Source organism: Lissotriton helveticus, chromosome 1_2, assembly GCF_964261635.1.
Source record: "Lissotriton helveticus chromosome 1_2, aLisHel1.1, whole genome shotgun sequence".
NCBI classification, from domain to species: domain Eukaryota; kingdom Metazoa; phylum Chordata; class Amphibia; order Caudata; family Salamandridae; genus Lissotriton; species Lissotriton helveticus.
In genome coordinates, this window is record NC_136058.1 from 266,750,123 (window position 1) to 266,764,735 (window position 14,613).

Sequence of the window (14,613 nt, forward strand, 5' to 3'; positions counted from 1 at the left end):
AGTAGTGGGGTTCTGGCCAATACTCCCTGCACTCTTCGGAGATTCAATGCCGTGCTCCGGTGCGGCATAAATCCAGACTGGTCCGGATGGATCAGCTGGGTTAGGCACGGCATGAGCCTGTTTGCTAATAGTTTCGCTAGAATTTTCGCTTCAGGATTCAGGAGTGAGATAGGCCTATATGACGTAACTTCGTTGGGTGGTTTACCCGGTTTCGGAATGGCCACTATGGTTGCCATCCGCTGATCTGGGGGCAACACTCCCTTCCCTCTACTCTCATCGAACATCTGAAGAAGGGGGGCACTCAGGGACTCCGACATCACTTTAAACCATTCAATGGGTAGCCCATTTGGGCCCAAAGCCCTGCCCGGGTGGAGTGCGTTTATAGCCAGCTGCACTTCAGCAGTGGTGACAGCGGCGTCGAGGTTTTTTGCCGCCTCGTCAGTTAGCGTGGGCACGGGGATACAGTTCAGGGCCTCTCGAGCCTCATCCTCTGTCACGAGTATCGAGGGGGTATACACCTCAGAAAAGTGATCGGCCAACACATTAACAATGTCGTCCGGCCTGGTGTGTACTGTCCCGTGTGAGTCTGTAATCTGCAAAATGTTCCTATTGCCCCCCTGTTTTTTATCGAGCCATGCCAAGAGTCTGCTCGCCTTATCTCCGATTTCGTACCCTATGTTTGGTGGCTGTAATATCTGCCAAGGTTAAGCGCCTCAGGTGGTCGTCGAGGCGCCGCTGATGCAATTGCAGTGAGTGTAGTGTGTCGTCTGAAGGATCCGCCATATGGGCAGTGTTGGCCCTTTCTAGGTTTAGGTCTAATTCTGAGGTCTCCCTCCCCTGCGTTCTCTTATGGTGTGTGATTGCTGCTATGGCTTGTCCCCTAAAAACTGTTTTATACGCCTCCCATAATATCGAAGGCGATTGTACCGATGATCGATTTTCGTCAAAATAATATCGGGTAGCTTTCTTTAAATCAGTACGAATAGACGGAACCTTAAGATACCCTGGATAGATTGGATAGACCCTCTTGCGTATGTTCCCGGAGTTAGATATAGTTAAAGTAAGCGGTGAATGGTCCGAAATGCCCCTCGGATGTATCTGCGCTTTGTCTATGGTAAAAAGACCACTCCCTAATGTGAGGAAGTAGTCTATCCGTGAGAGGCTGTTGTGAGTGGCCGAGTAATAGGTGTATTGCCGTTGGTCTGGATGTAGCAGGCGCCATATATCTGTCAACCCTTGCGCTTCCAAAAAGCTATGTAACCTACTGGGACCTCCCGTGTGTGAACGAGTTGGGAACCTGTCAAGCGTGTCATGCAGTGTCATGTTAAAGTCTCCCCCAATGATTAAATCTCCCGCAGGGAGGTTCAAGAGGAACTTGCCGAGGTCCGGCAGCGCTACAGCGTGTAGCGCCGGCGGGATGTAGACCGACACCACGTTCAATGGTCTGCCCTCCCACTGGCCATGTACCGCCGCGAAGCGGCCCTGGTCATCAGTCAAGGCGGATTTCACAATGTATTGGGAGGATGTTCGTAACATTATGCCAGTTCCGCGAGACCCCGAGGTGAACTCTGCGTGTGCAATCATGCGGTAGCCCCTTCTATCCAACGCCCGCGTGGCCGTACCCACTAAGTGTGTCTCCTGTATCAGGACCAGGGCAGGACTCAACCTCTTGATACTCTGCATAACCAGGCCTCTCTTGATCTTGTCGCCCAGTCCCCTTACGTTCCAAGAGACGATATGCAACGGCGTCATCGGGGCGAGGTTATCTACCCTGGCCATAGCGGTGATTTGTCATGTGGCCCATGTAGTTACTCTTGAGTGCATGTCCACTTTCGTGGGCCTGTAGGCGAGTCTCGTGGCAATGTGTATTAAAATTGTCATTGTAACTAGTGTGAGTATGAGTCAAACTTTGAACCCTGAGGACCAACTGGCCCCGAATACGAACCCCAAAACTACCTACGACCCCCCCCCCACAACTTCCCCCCTCCCTGCCTCCCTGCTAAACGGACTTGGAACTGCCCGCCCCCCCAACTCAGCAGAGTGCCTAACCCAAACCCAAAAACACAGTACTTGCTCGCTGGGGTGAAGGACTCTCCGGAGTCAGCGGCCCCTCATCCAGTCCACGGAGGACCTCCGCCCAGAGTCCTTGGCGGCCCACCCAGCCAGAATTACAAGTGGGTCAGCAGGAGTTCATTGTTCTTCAGCGTCTTCATGGTCTGGAACCTCGCTCAGTGGCAGACGCCGCTCCGCATCTTCACCGGATACCTGGGAGCTCGGCCGTGCATCTTGGTGTCTGTGCTTGGGCAGTCTATTGGACCGGCGAGGCAGTCCTGTCGTTCTCCAGCCCTCCAGCCAGTCGTGAGCCGCTTCTGGGGTGTCAAAGAACCAAGTTTTATTGTCTGCCACTATACGTAGTTTGGCCGGGAAGAGCATGGCATATGGGATTTCTCTCGCTCGCAGTTCCTTTTTAACTTCAAAGAAGGTTCTTCTCCTGCGCGCAACCTCGGCCGTATAGTCTGGAAAGAACGCCAGTGTGGAGTTTTGGACCTTAATTGGGGGTGAGTTTCTTGCTGCTTGTAAGATCGCATCTCTGTCTCTGAAATTGAAGAGTCGAGCAATGATCGGTCTTGGGGAAGCTCCTGTTTTCGGTCGACCCCCAGGGACTCGGTGTGCTCTTTCCACCGAGAAAAATGCAGAGAGACCCTTGGGCTTAAGTTCTTGTTGGATCAAGTTTTCCACATACAGGTCCATAGCTCTAGTGTCTTCCGATTCTGGAACCCCTATTATGCGGATGTTGTTCCGCCTTGAGCGCCCTTCCTGCTCGTCCAGCTTGCCACGCAGTTCTCTATTTTCTTTCGAGATCCGTTCCATACTGAGTTGTAGTTCTGAGACGTCTTCCACTAGTGACTTAGTTACCACCTCCATCGTCTTCACCTTTTCGGACATCTTGTGGAAGTCTGCTCTTATTAGTGTGATCTCAGCTGAGATCGACCCCACTGTCGCTTGGACCTGCGTCAAGGCCCACATCACATCCTCCAGCGTCGCCTTCTTCCCTACCGCCGTGTCGGTCGTTCTGGTCGCCGGTACTCTCGCGTCTGTTGGGGAGGACGGCGTTTTTTCAAATGCATACTTTTCGAGTCTTGACTGTGCATTTCCACCTTTTGTCCCCTTGCCCGCCATTTCGGTCGTTGCCGCCGGGGGAAACCTCCAAAGAGCAGATGTCAGGAGCAGTGCACGTAGGGAGCGCCCGGCGATGGTTTGCAGTGTCTCAAGGGGGTATAGATATGTGTGCCCTGCCGGTGGATGCACTCTTTTCCTTCTTTGACTGTCTCCCCTCCCCGAAGGCAGACACGCCGTGCGGCACTCCAGGAGAATGAGTCAGTGCAGGTCGTAAATATTCAGTTGACCTGGGTCCGCATGCCCACAGACGTTGTCCTCACTGTGCTCCTCTCACCCCGGTTAAAAATGCGGCCCCAGTCGGGGTCTCTCTGTCCGTCGTAGGTGCGTGCCCACCGGCCGCCGCTGCCAATGACCCTACGTCGCCTCGATCTGCTGCGGCCACCCCAGTGACACAGTCCACTCCTCAGTTGGGCGAGATAGTGGGGTGAGGGCACCGCCCTTTCGCGGCAGCTTACAATGCAGGGCAAGTGGGGACGGGCCCTGGATGATAGGGCCCCCGTCGGGACCTCTCTCCCCTGTTGTGGCGAAGGGGCCGGAGTGGCGCCTCGGCGAATCCCCCCGCCAGTCTTCCCGGGGTTCGGGCAAGGACTCCCTACCGGTTCTCACGGTATCTCTGGGCCTCCCACCAATAACGGCAGCACACTCGCCGCCCTCCGCCTCCAGCCGGGTCAAAGATGGCGGAGCCGCAGTCCGACGAGGTCGGTCCGGTGGCCTCTCTGTAGGGCGCTGGGTGTATCCCGGGGCTCAGCTAGTCTCCGCCTGCGGCAGACGGCCTCTGTCCAGGTTCCGACCGCTACCCCGGCCTGCGTGAACCTCTCGTCTCTGGAGCCGCACCATCAGCGGTCACTTCCGGCGTCGCAGTTCCCGGCTCGGCGCACTTCCTGTCGGTGCCCGGATTCACTCCGCCTCCCGGCCGCAGTTCCCTTTGCGGCCCAGGCGAGTAGCGCTTCAAACTCCGCTTCTCCCAGACGGATCGTCGTTTCTAGTGCTGCCGGGTGTGCCGCCCGGTCCCGGGCTTCGGTACCTTACCGCAGAACAGCTGAAGTGGACGGATTACTAGTCGGATTTATGAAAGGGGCCGCTTCAACCTCGGAGCTCGCCCTCTAAGCTGCCGCCATCTTCGGCTGCTAGCCACGCCCCCAGTTCTCAAGTTTTAGGTGGAAAGCAGCTCCTGTTAGAGCACTCTCAACACCAGCAACACTCTGGATCTGCTCACCTCAAATGTCTGTATTTCTATCAAAGTCATTAAGCATAGGATTAGCACAGTGTCATCCACGGCGAGATAGAAAAGGACAAAGTCTTCTGCCATTTCTACAGCAAAGTCTTTAAGCATAGGACTAGCACAGTGCTGTCCCTGCCGAGCTGTAAAATGACAAAAGCCATTCATCACTCCAGGCACAGTATTACAGCTTTGAATTGGTAAAATACCAATTCAAGCCAACCTGAAATGAGTAAAAGCAACCCCTGACACAGTGTTTCGCTCTAATTAGAGCTCTTGAGATAGGTATAGCTTTGTCCAGACACAAGAGAGCACCCAGTATAAATACATACAATACATTATTATAGCAGCCAAGATACATGCACAGTCCCATATTCAATAAATAATCAATTAATCTTGTACAATATCCTCTGAGGGAGTGGTAACCTCTAAACAACAAAAACCACAAAAAATCCTAAAACGTAGACTAAAGGGGTTGTGTGCCTAATCCATACCAATCTGGGGATATCATAATCTTTTAGGGCTCATGGCTGTTTTAACATATGCTTCTTCAGTTCATCAGACCCTCTCAGTATACACAATCAATAAGTGACAATAAATAGCTAAAGCAGTCTTTACCCAATTTGCACATCTTGAAACAACATTTTTTAAAAGACTTCCATAAGAACAATTAGAAATTTGCGAACATACGTGACAAGAATTTTCAATTCTATTAAGGACACGGAGGAGAGGATTATGCTTCTCTATTCTTTACTGCAAATCTCAGCAGCCAATGAAAAAACAGTAAAACACAATACTACAATACCCAATAACACTTGCAGGTCATGTGACCAACCATAGAGTATTTCCATATAAAAGCATCCCACAAGGAAACAGAGTCCTCTTTCTTCGCGGAGACAACAAAAGATAATGTCTTGATAATCTCAAAGTTCTTAAAGAAAATCCATCAGTAACAGGAAGAACATTGGGGCATATTACCAACAACTAGCGATATTTATCTCTAAATGAGCTTAGCGATATTTTTTTTATCGCCGCGCATCGCCTGATTTTATCGCAGAGATAACGTGCTATTAGCAACGTTTATCTCAAATGCGATAAAATATCCGGTGATAGCGGCTCAATGCGTGGATATCGCTGGAAATTCAGCGATATTCAGGCATTAACGCCAATAGGGTCTTAACCTGAATATCCAACTCCCATTGGATACACAGGTTAAAAAGTGGTCTGAGCAGGCATTAGTTTTTGGCGATATTCGCGCTTTAAAAAAAAAAACTTTTTATTTATCAGTTTTGCAAAAGATAAACAGGTACATAGTGCAGCAGTTAGATGTGGACAGAAACCATATCATACACAATACTTCAATATGAAGTGCATCACAACCATAATCCATTGTACATATTCAAAAACATAAGCCAGGGAGAGAAGATCAGAGGGTTACAACATTACATGTCATCTCAGTACATGGCATCAGCTCCACTATCAATCGCATGGTCAGTCATCCACCTGGTGCGTCAGTATATAAGCAGTATACGGCCCCCACACATCCCGGGGCCTAGATGCCCTCGGCAATACCTCTGCATAACAAGTTAGTTGATCATGACAATACGCAAGGTCCCGTAACAAGTGTTTCAGCGTTGGTGCCGGTCGGCCATCCCAACAGATAGTAACCCTGCGTTTAGCTAATTGCAGAGATAATACCACAAATTTCCGGTAAACACACCCTCACATCACATGCCACCTGAGCCCCGGTCATTTCTGTCAACACTGTCAGAATTGCTACCCAGAAGGCCTGCACCTTCGGGCATACCCACGCCAAATGAATAAAATCTGCATTGTCCACCTCCTGCAATTATGCAATTCCCGCAAACCATATTTATGTAGTTGAACGGGGGTGTAGTACATTTGATGTATATACTTATAATGAAGGAGTTTGAAATTCCCATTTATCGCAAAACTACCAGTCATTCGACAGCTCTCTTCCCATTTGGCCCGAGAATTGCTCGGAGCCGCACCCTCATCCAGCTGTGAAGCAATATAGCCGCATAACTAATTTAGTTTTAGTCTAGCAACTGAAGATCCCCCAAAATGGGAGGTTCGTCAGGGAAGGCAGAATACAAACTACGCACGGCCGATGTCAGTCTAGCGTATATGAATGTGAACATCATCTCATTCACCCCGTCTTTTAAAAAGTCCTGCAACGTTATAAATGTCCCACCCACAAAGGTGTCCCCCAAGGTATGTATCTCAGCAGATTGTAGTATCCTAAGGGCACCAGCCTCACCCAAGACCGATATCGCATCATGATATAACAATGGCATAGCCAGAACATACAGAGGTAAACGCTGCGCCCGCCTCCCCAACTCTTCCCAAGCCCGAGTCGTACATTTAACTGTGTCCACTTCACCCTGCTCAAAGACTGTATGTGCATTTGCTATCATTGCCTTCAAAGGTAAAGGGTGCGCCGCACCTGCCTCGACTGCCACATGTGGCGTAAATGGCGGCGCACTATGCAAATAATAGGCAAACTGCGCTTGTGCACAAAGATAGTATAAGTGCATATCTGGCACCGAGAAGCCACCCATGGCATATGGTTTCATCAAAGTTTCCCAACTAACATGGGGTTTCTTGCCCCCCCACACAAGCGTGATTAACAATGATCGAAGCGTACCAAAAAAATTCTTTGTAAGATGGAGAGGCACGTTCACGAACAAATATAAAAATTTGGGAAGCACCACCATTTTAAGTAAAGCAACCCGATCTGCAAATATCAATGGCAAATGGATCCATCGAGCTACCTGATCTTCAAGTTTTGAGATCGCCACCCCATAATTGGCTCTGATAACCTCCTGCGGATCACTATGGATCCATACCCCAAGATACCACACTGGATCCGTAGCACACTCCAAGGGATAATTCAAGACAAACGGGACCGTGCACTCGGTGAGCGAAAAGATGATGGATTTCCCCCAGTTAATAGCCAGACCCGAGTACCATTCAAATCAGATGTATTCCCTAATAACCTGCTCCAAATATTTTGCTGGTTCCCTCACGTACAGGACGATGTCATCGGCATAGATGGAGACTGCCAATGGCCTCTGATAAAACCTCAAAGCCGATGCAGCATGCCTCTGCCTTAGCACACACGCAAGCGGTTCCAACACAAGGGCAAATATCAGGGGTGATAAGGGACAGCCCTGTCTAGTGCCCCGCCGGATTGAAAACACCTTCGAGATATGCTCATTAATACGCACCCTAGCTACGGGATCGGTGTAAGGCAATTTTATCCAATTTGTAAAGAAAAAAGGCACCCCCATCCGATGTAACACGGCAAACATATAGGGCCATGCAATGGAATCGAACGCCTTGGCGGCGTCTAATAGAACCGCAGCGTCCGGCAGGTCAGGTTTAAATAAATGCATAACAGCGAAAAGCGCCCTCAGATTGTGCGCCGTGGAGCGAGTAGGGACAAATCCCAACTGGCCCGGAAGCACCATTACATTTAATAACAGTCGCTACCGTGTCGCTAACACTTTTGCCAATATTTTGTCGTCCGTGTTCATAAGCGACAACAGCCTATATGACTCGCACTGGTCCGGTGGTTTGCCCGGTTTCAGTAAACCAACTATCAATGCTTCTCTAAGGGAGTCAGGTAAACGTTGTTGGCTCGAACAGCTCAGAATACATGGCCGCCAGATGAGGTAGTACTACATCTGCGTATTCTTTATAAAATTCAGACAGTAAACCGTCAGTTCCCGAAGCCTTACCGGTAGGTAATGCGGAAATGGCCTCAGTAAGTTCCTCAGCTGTCAATGTATGCATCAAAAAATCCTGTTGACCCTTAGACAACCAGACCAACGCCACATCGTCCAAATACTCTGCAACTTCATCCTCACTAGCTGTCTGCCGACTGTCGTAGATTTCTTTGTAATGGGTGACAAATTGCTCCACAATACCAGCGGTGTCCGATATTAACTCATCCCACACTGTAATCCCCTGCACATTGCAATATTTGGCCCATGGTGCAGCTATCCTCTCGGCTAGCGCTCAGCCCGGCCTCCCCCTTCACCATAGTAACGGGCTTTACAGCGCCGCGCCAGATGCCGCACTTCCTGGTCCGCCAAGTCATTATATTCAGTTACGCGTGGCCGTATGGCTGATAAGATGGTCGCATCCTGTGTCTCTGCGTATTGCCTTTCCAATCTCCTCAATTCTCGCTCTTTCCAATCCCCTCAATTCTCGCTCTAATTTCCATGGAACTCCGCAAAGATTTGAGCACTCCAGCCTGTAGGCCTATACAGGCCCCTCTAATAGTCACCGTAAACACCTCCCAGAGAGCACCCATGCTCTGCACAGAACCTACATTGTTATCAAAATAATTCTCAATACCCATCCGTAAATCTTCCCTAAAAACGGGGTCTAGCAAGGCGGAGGACTGCAATCTCCATCGAAAAGGCACCGGGGCATAAGTAGGCAGTTGCAGATCAAGGAGAACAGGCGCATGGTCCGACAGAGTATGGGGCAAGTGTGACACCCGAGAAACCCAGGCATTAACGTCATGAGTTGCTTACCTAGGGCCCGATTCACAGAATGAACTTAAGACTCAATCCTAAACTTACTACTATTTTGGTATTCACAGAATGAACTTACTACTTTTGGTATTCACAGAAGTTAGGATTTTGTCTTAAGTCTGTCTTAAGACAAACTTAAGATAAAATCCTAACTTCTGTGAATACCAAAAGTAGTAAGTTCATTCTATGAATACCAAAATAGTAGCAAGTTTAGGATTGAGTCTTAAGTTCATTCTGTGAATCGGGACCCAAAAATCCAGCCATGACCAGGTATTATGTGTGTAAGAATAGCATGTCCCCTCCTGCAGTCCAGGATGTCGCAATCTCCAAACATCCTTAAGGCCTAAGTCACACATTCCATCCCGTACTGTCTGAGCAGCCTTCTTAGCAGTAGCGCTGATTGTCGAATGCCTATCCATTTCCTTATCCAGCACAACATTAAAATCCCCCCCACACAGGATCGCAGACGTCGGCAATGTATAAACCTTGTTCCAGATTATTTCATAAAATTCCGGATCATCAACATTCGGACCTTATACATTCACAATCGTGATCAAAGTGCCACACAGTCTTCCCTGCACAATAATATACCTGCCATCTCTATCGGTCTCCACATGTGTAACAACAAATGGGACATTCTTTTTAATTAACACCATCACACCTCGTGCATACGATGAATAAGAAGATGAAAAACGTACACCAGCCCATTTTTTGGCCACCGAGGTTGCCACACGTTCAGTAAGATGTGTCTCCTGGAGGAGCGCCACATGTACATTGTGACGGTCCAGATACGCCAGTACTTGCCGAGTTTTTTTCTGATTATTCAACCCCCTGATATTCCATGTAAGCCAAGTAAGTTTACCTGCTTCCTCCATTAACTTCCAAGCCAGTACAACATCCCATGCAACGGATCAGCGTTCATTCCATTAGATGCACTATATAAGCTACCACCTACACAAGTCACACAGCCGCACTGGAAAACAATGCTACAAACACCCCCCCTCCCGCCCCAACGTCATCAGCATGTCAAGAACAACCCCACAAACCCCCTTCCCACAAGCACTCTGCACAGGCCCATAAAAAAGCGGGACCCAAAGCAAGTTAAACCACCTGCGCTACCAACCAGAGCAAGTGCACACCCCAAACAATCCCCTTGCCCGTACCCCCACCCGGCCCTAACCAGTCCCATCCCCCCACCCACTTCAGCACCTCAACCATGCCAAAGCCATCGCAGCACCCAGCTAACGCACCCCAGCCATTCCAAAACAGTAAACAACAGTTGGGAAACACCCATGTGTGGGGAGCACAGAGCCAATACACTACTACGGAGTAGGAGTTTACCGAGCGCTCATGTATCTAGAATGCATCTCAAGCTCAAGAATATCGTGACAGATATAACATGATGCCTACAGTGACGCAGGAACATCCAACACAATTCAATGTGGTTAAAACTAGATTCGGAACAACCCCAGCATGTGCAGGGTCTGACAGTTCGATCCAATATTAAGTACACCCTAGCGCCAACAGTGGATAGAGCATAATACCGAACAGGTTACAACAGGAAGTTTTCGACCAGCAATGGGAGCCACCCACGGCGTGCAAGACACTCATCCTGAAGTCCAGTGTGAATGATGCAGAACCCCATTGGATCAGCCAAGTACCAGGCCCCACAGAATATGATAGAAAGGAAAGGGCTAGAGGACAACAAGTAGGACATGAGCACCTAGAACCCAGTACACAGTAGCCTGAAAGGCGCACCACTTAAACATATGACTTGCCCAACAATGCGTCATCACGGTTCATTGTAGCCTCCAGAGAACTGAAACAAGAATAAGTACAGCAAACATAACTGGATATAAACATGATGTACATATTCATAGGCAGATTTTAACTATCAGAGTAATAAACGACTCAATCACAGGGCACATGGCTAATAGAGCAGTTAAACCCCATAGAATCGTCAGAGGTCCCCACTACTCTTCGTCGTCAGGCGTGACCATAGAGTCTCTCTTTTTTCGCTTTATCTGTTTGACATGCTCCATAGCGGCTTTGGGGGAAGAGAAGATTTTACTGTCATCAACAGTCCCTACCCGTAGCCGGGCTGGGTATAACATGGCATGAGGAACCCCCTCAGACCTCAAAAACTGTTTTACAGTGCCAAATTCTCGTCGAGCCGCCTGTACTGCGACAGTAAAATCAGGAAAAAAGACTGTTACCCTGATGAACTATTGTACCCTTCTCTCTGGCTAGGCGCAGTATTGTATCGCGGTCTCTATAGTTCAGCACTCTAGCAATGATAGGACAAGGAGGGGCCCCCGGAACTGGTCGTGCCGCTAGCGAACGATGGGCCCGCTCCACAATAAACATGGGCGACAGGTGCTCTGTGCCAAAAATGTCAGAGACAAGGCGCTCGACATACGTCTCCATTTTCCCCACATTCGTTGACTCTGGCAGGCCAGTAATGCACAGATTATTGCGCCTGGAGCGTGCCTCCAAGTCCTCATTCTTAGATTGGATCAGCGCCAGAACCTTCTCCATATTTAGCGTCTTGTCCGTAACTGTGCCCAAGCCATCCTCAGCCGCCGAGACCCTCTGCTCTACTTCACCCACCCGCGCAGCCTGCTTCTCTAATTGAGATGACATATGGTCCAAACGATGATTCACTGCAGTCATTGCGCCCTCTATGGATTGCAACGTGCGCTGCATGGCCAGCAGGGTGTTTTCCAAGGTGGGAGGATTGTCTGCCTGTTCATCTGCCTCAGAGTCTGAAGCTGCCTTCTGAGAGGTCTTGGGGGCCCTGCACTGTTCAAAGTTCAAGCGCGACTGGGACTTATCATTCCTCCCCATAGTGATCAAGTGCAAGTGCCACAGAACCCCTGTCACTGCATGTCGCCACCTCAGTCCTCAAGCACAGAGCTATAGCAGCATATAACACCCCAGCCAGTAAATTCACAAGTGGCGTAACTCCACGTCAGCTAAGTATGGCCACCGCCCAAGCACCATGTAGAGCAGCATAGATTGAAAAAGTCTGCCACAGTCAGTCCAAATGTAAGCCAAGCAGCTGCCTCCCAAAGAACAATTGAACTGTATGCTCCGTATACAACGTTCTTTTTCTAGGGCTGATGTACTGTTAAGAGTCCCAAAGCACCAATCAGAGACAGGCGGGAGCCCATTCGTCACAGCCTCTGCCTCAGGGCCGGCAAGCTTCTAGTCAAGGCCGGGGATTCGCGGCCTAACCTGATTGCCCCGCATATGCGGTGTGAAAGGGAGAGCAGGCCAAACAACTCCAGCGCTATGCAGGGAGCAGCTTACAAATATCCCTCGACGCCGGCAGGTCTCCTCCGATGCCGCCCTCCGTATGCCCGCACCAGCCGCAGCTCGCAGGGCGCAGCCCAGCACAAGCCCCGGTCCGGCCTCCACGGTCCCAGCCGCTGCTAGGCCCCGACCCCACTCACCGCCACCAGCGCCAGCGAGCGCTCAGGAGTCCAGGCGATCGCCACCAGCCCACACCAGGATGTCGCTGCAGACGCCGCAGACACCAGATCACGCTCACTTGAGCTCCGTCTCCCGCCTCCGCTCAACCAGCAGATCTAAGCTCGGCAGGACTCCGAGACGAGGCGTCCCTCCAGTAACTTTTGCCTGGCAGGGCTCCCACTGCCGAGCCGCAAGTGCCTTCGATACTGCATGCAGAGCACCCGAGGTAAGGGCAATCACTGCAGGATGTCACGCAGCCAGCCTTCAGCGCCAGGGAGGCCTAGCACATACCAGCATCCGCCATTACCGGCAGCCTCGTGGGCAGAGCAAGGGAGCTCCACAGAGCGGTTGTAGGGCATCTAGAAGGACGCAAATGGCACGCGTCTGGTCAGCAAGCAGTCAGATGACCTGTCCATCCACCAGCAGGCGTATAACCCAAGAGATGCAGCGGATATTAGGCGGATAGTAGCCCGGTCAGGCAGAGCCTCACAGCATTGCGGCCATCTTGCCGTGCACCCTCTAGCGCCCCCGATATTCGCGCTTAGCATGAATTTTCTTATCGCTGTGCCTGCGTTGATAATAGGCGATAGTGATGTTAGCGACTGCTAACAGGTTGGGTACGCCCACTTTGCATGTTATTAGCGATAAATATGCAAAGCGGGAAACCGCTCGCTATCGCCTACAAACTGCTGCTAACTGCTGTTAGGGACAGCTTGCTAATAGGCCGATGAAATTATCGCCGATTTAGCGGGAAAAAGTCGCGCTAAAGCGGCGATAAGGCCCTTGATAATATGCCCCTTTGTTCCAAACAGAATCCATTCCATAGCCCAACGAGGCTAGACCCTTGAACCGGAGGTAGCATCAGCAAAATCTTCACCTCTCCCGAGGAAAGAGCATCAGAAACATGAGGAATCCTGCCTCATTTAGTATCAGCGGTACAAATGGAGGTGGTGATGGACGGAGCATCAGAACCAATCAAACACTCACACCCAGTCAAAAGATCTGGGTTTGATCCATCACCGTTCTTTAGCCCACTCTGCCACCCCAGTTCAGACATGGCTATATGCAAATCAGTCTGACCCTGTGCCTCATGGGAACAGTCCAGCCCGAACTGCCAAGCCATGCCTTCCCTGGACCGGAAACAAGCTTCTGATGACCGGTTTCTGGCATTCCAGCCGTCTTCAGCCCGGCTTGCTTGAATCCAGGGGAAAAGTGAGCAAGGGACTCACGTCTGAGCATACCCTGCCACACTTATGGCGGCCAAAGCGGTACAAAAGGGGGTGGTGATGGACGGAGCATCAGAACCAATCAAACACTCACACCCAGTCAAAAGATCTGGGTTTGATCCATCACCGTTCTTTAGCCCACTCTGCCACCCCAGTTCAGACATGGCTATATGCAAATCAGTCTGACCCTGTGCCTCATGGGAACAGTCCAGCCCGAACTGGGAAGACATGGCTCGGCAGTTCGGGCTGGACTGTTCCCATGAGGCACAGGGTCAGACTGATTTGCATATGGCCATGTCTGAACTGGGGTGGCGGAGTGAGCTAAAGAACGGTGATGGATTAAACCCAGATCAGTTGACTGGGGGTGAGTGTTTGTATTGTCAACGCTCCGTCCATCACCACCTTTGGTTTTTCTTTGTTCGCCCTAAGTTGGCAGGGTATGCTCAGACGTGAGTCCCTTGCTCACTTTGCCACTGGAGTCAAGCAAGCCCGGCTGAAGACGGCTGTAATGCCAGAAACCGGTCCTGGGAAGTTTGATTCCGGTCCAGGGAAGACATGGCTTGGCAGTTCGGGCTGGACTGTTCCCATGAGGCACAGGGTCAGACTGATATGCATATGGCCATGTCTGAACTGGGGTGGCGGAGTGAGCTAAAGAACGGTGATGGATTAAAACCAGATCAGTTGACTGGGGGTGAGTGTTTGTATTGTCAACGCTCCGTCCATCACCACCTTTGGTTTTTCTTTGTTTGCCCTAAGTTGGCAGGGTATGCTCAGACGTGAGTCCCTTGCTCACTTTGCCACTGGAGTCAAGCAAGCCCGGCTGAAGACGGCTGTAATGCCAGAAACCGGTCCTGGGAAGTTTGATTCCGGTCCAGGGAAGACATGGCTTGGCAGTTCGGGCTGGACTGTTCCCATGAGGCACAGGGTCAGACTGATTTGCATATGG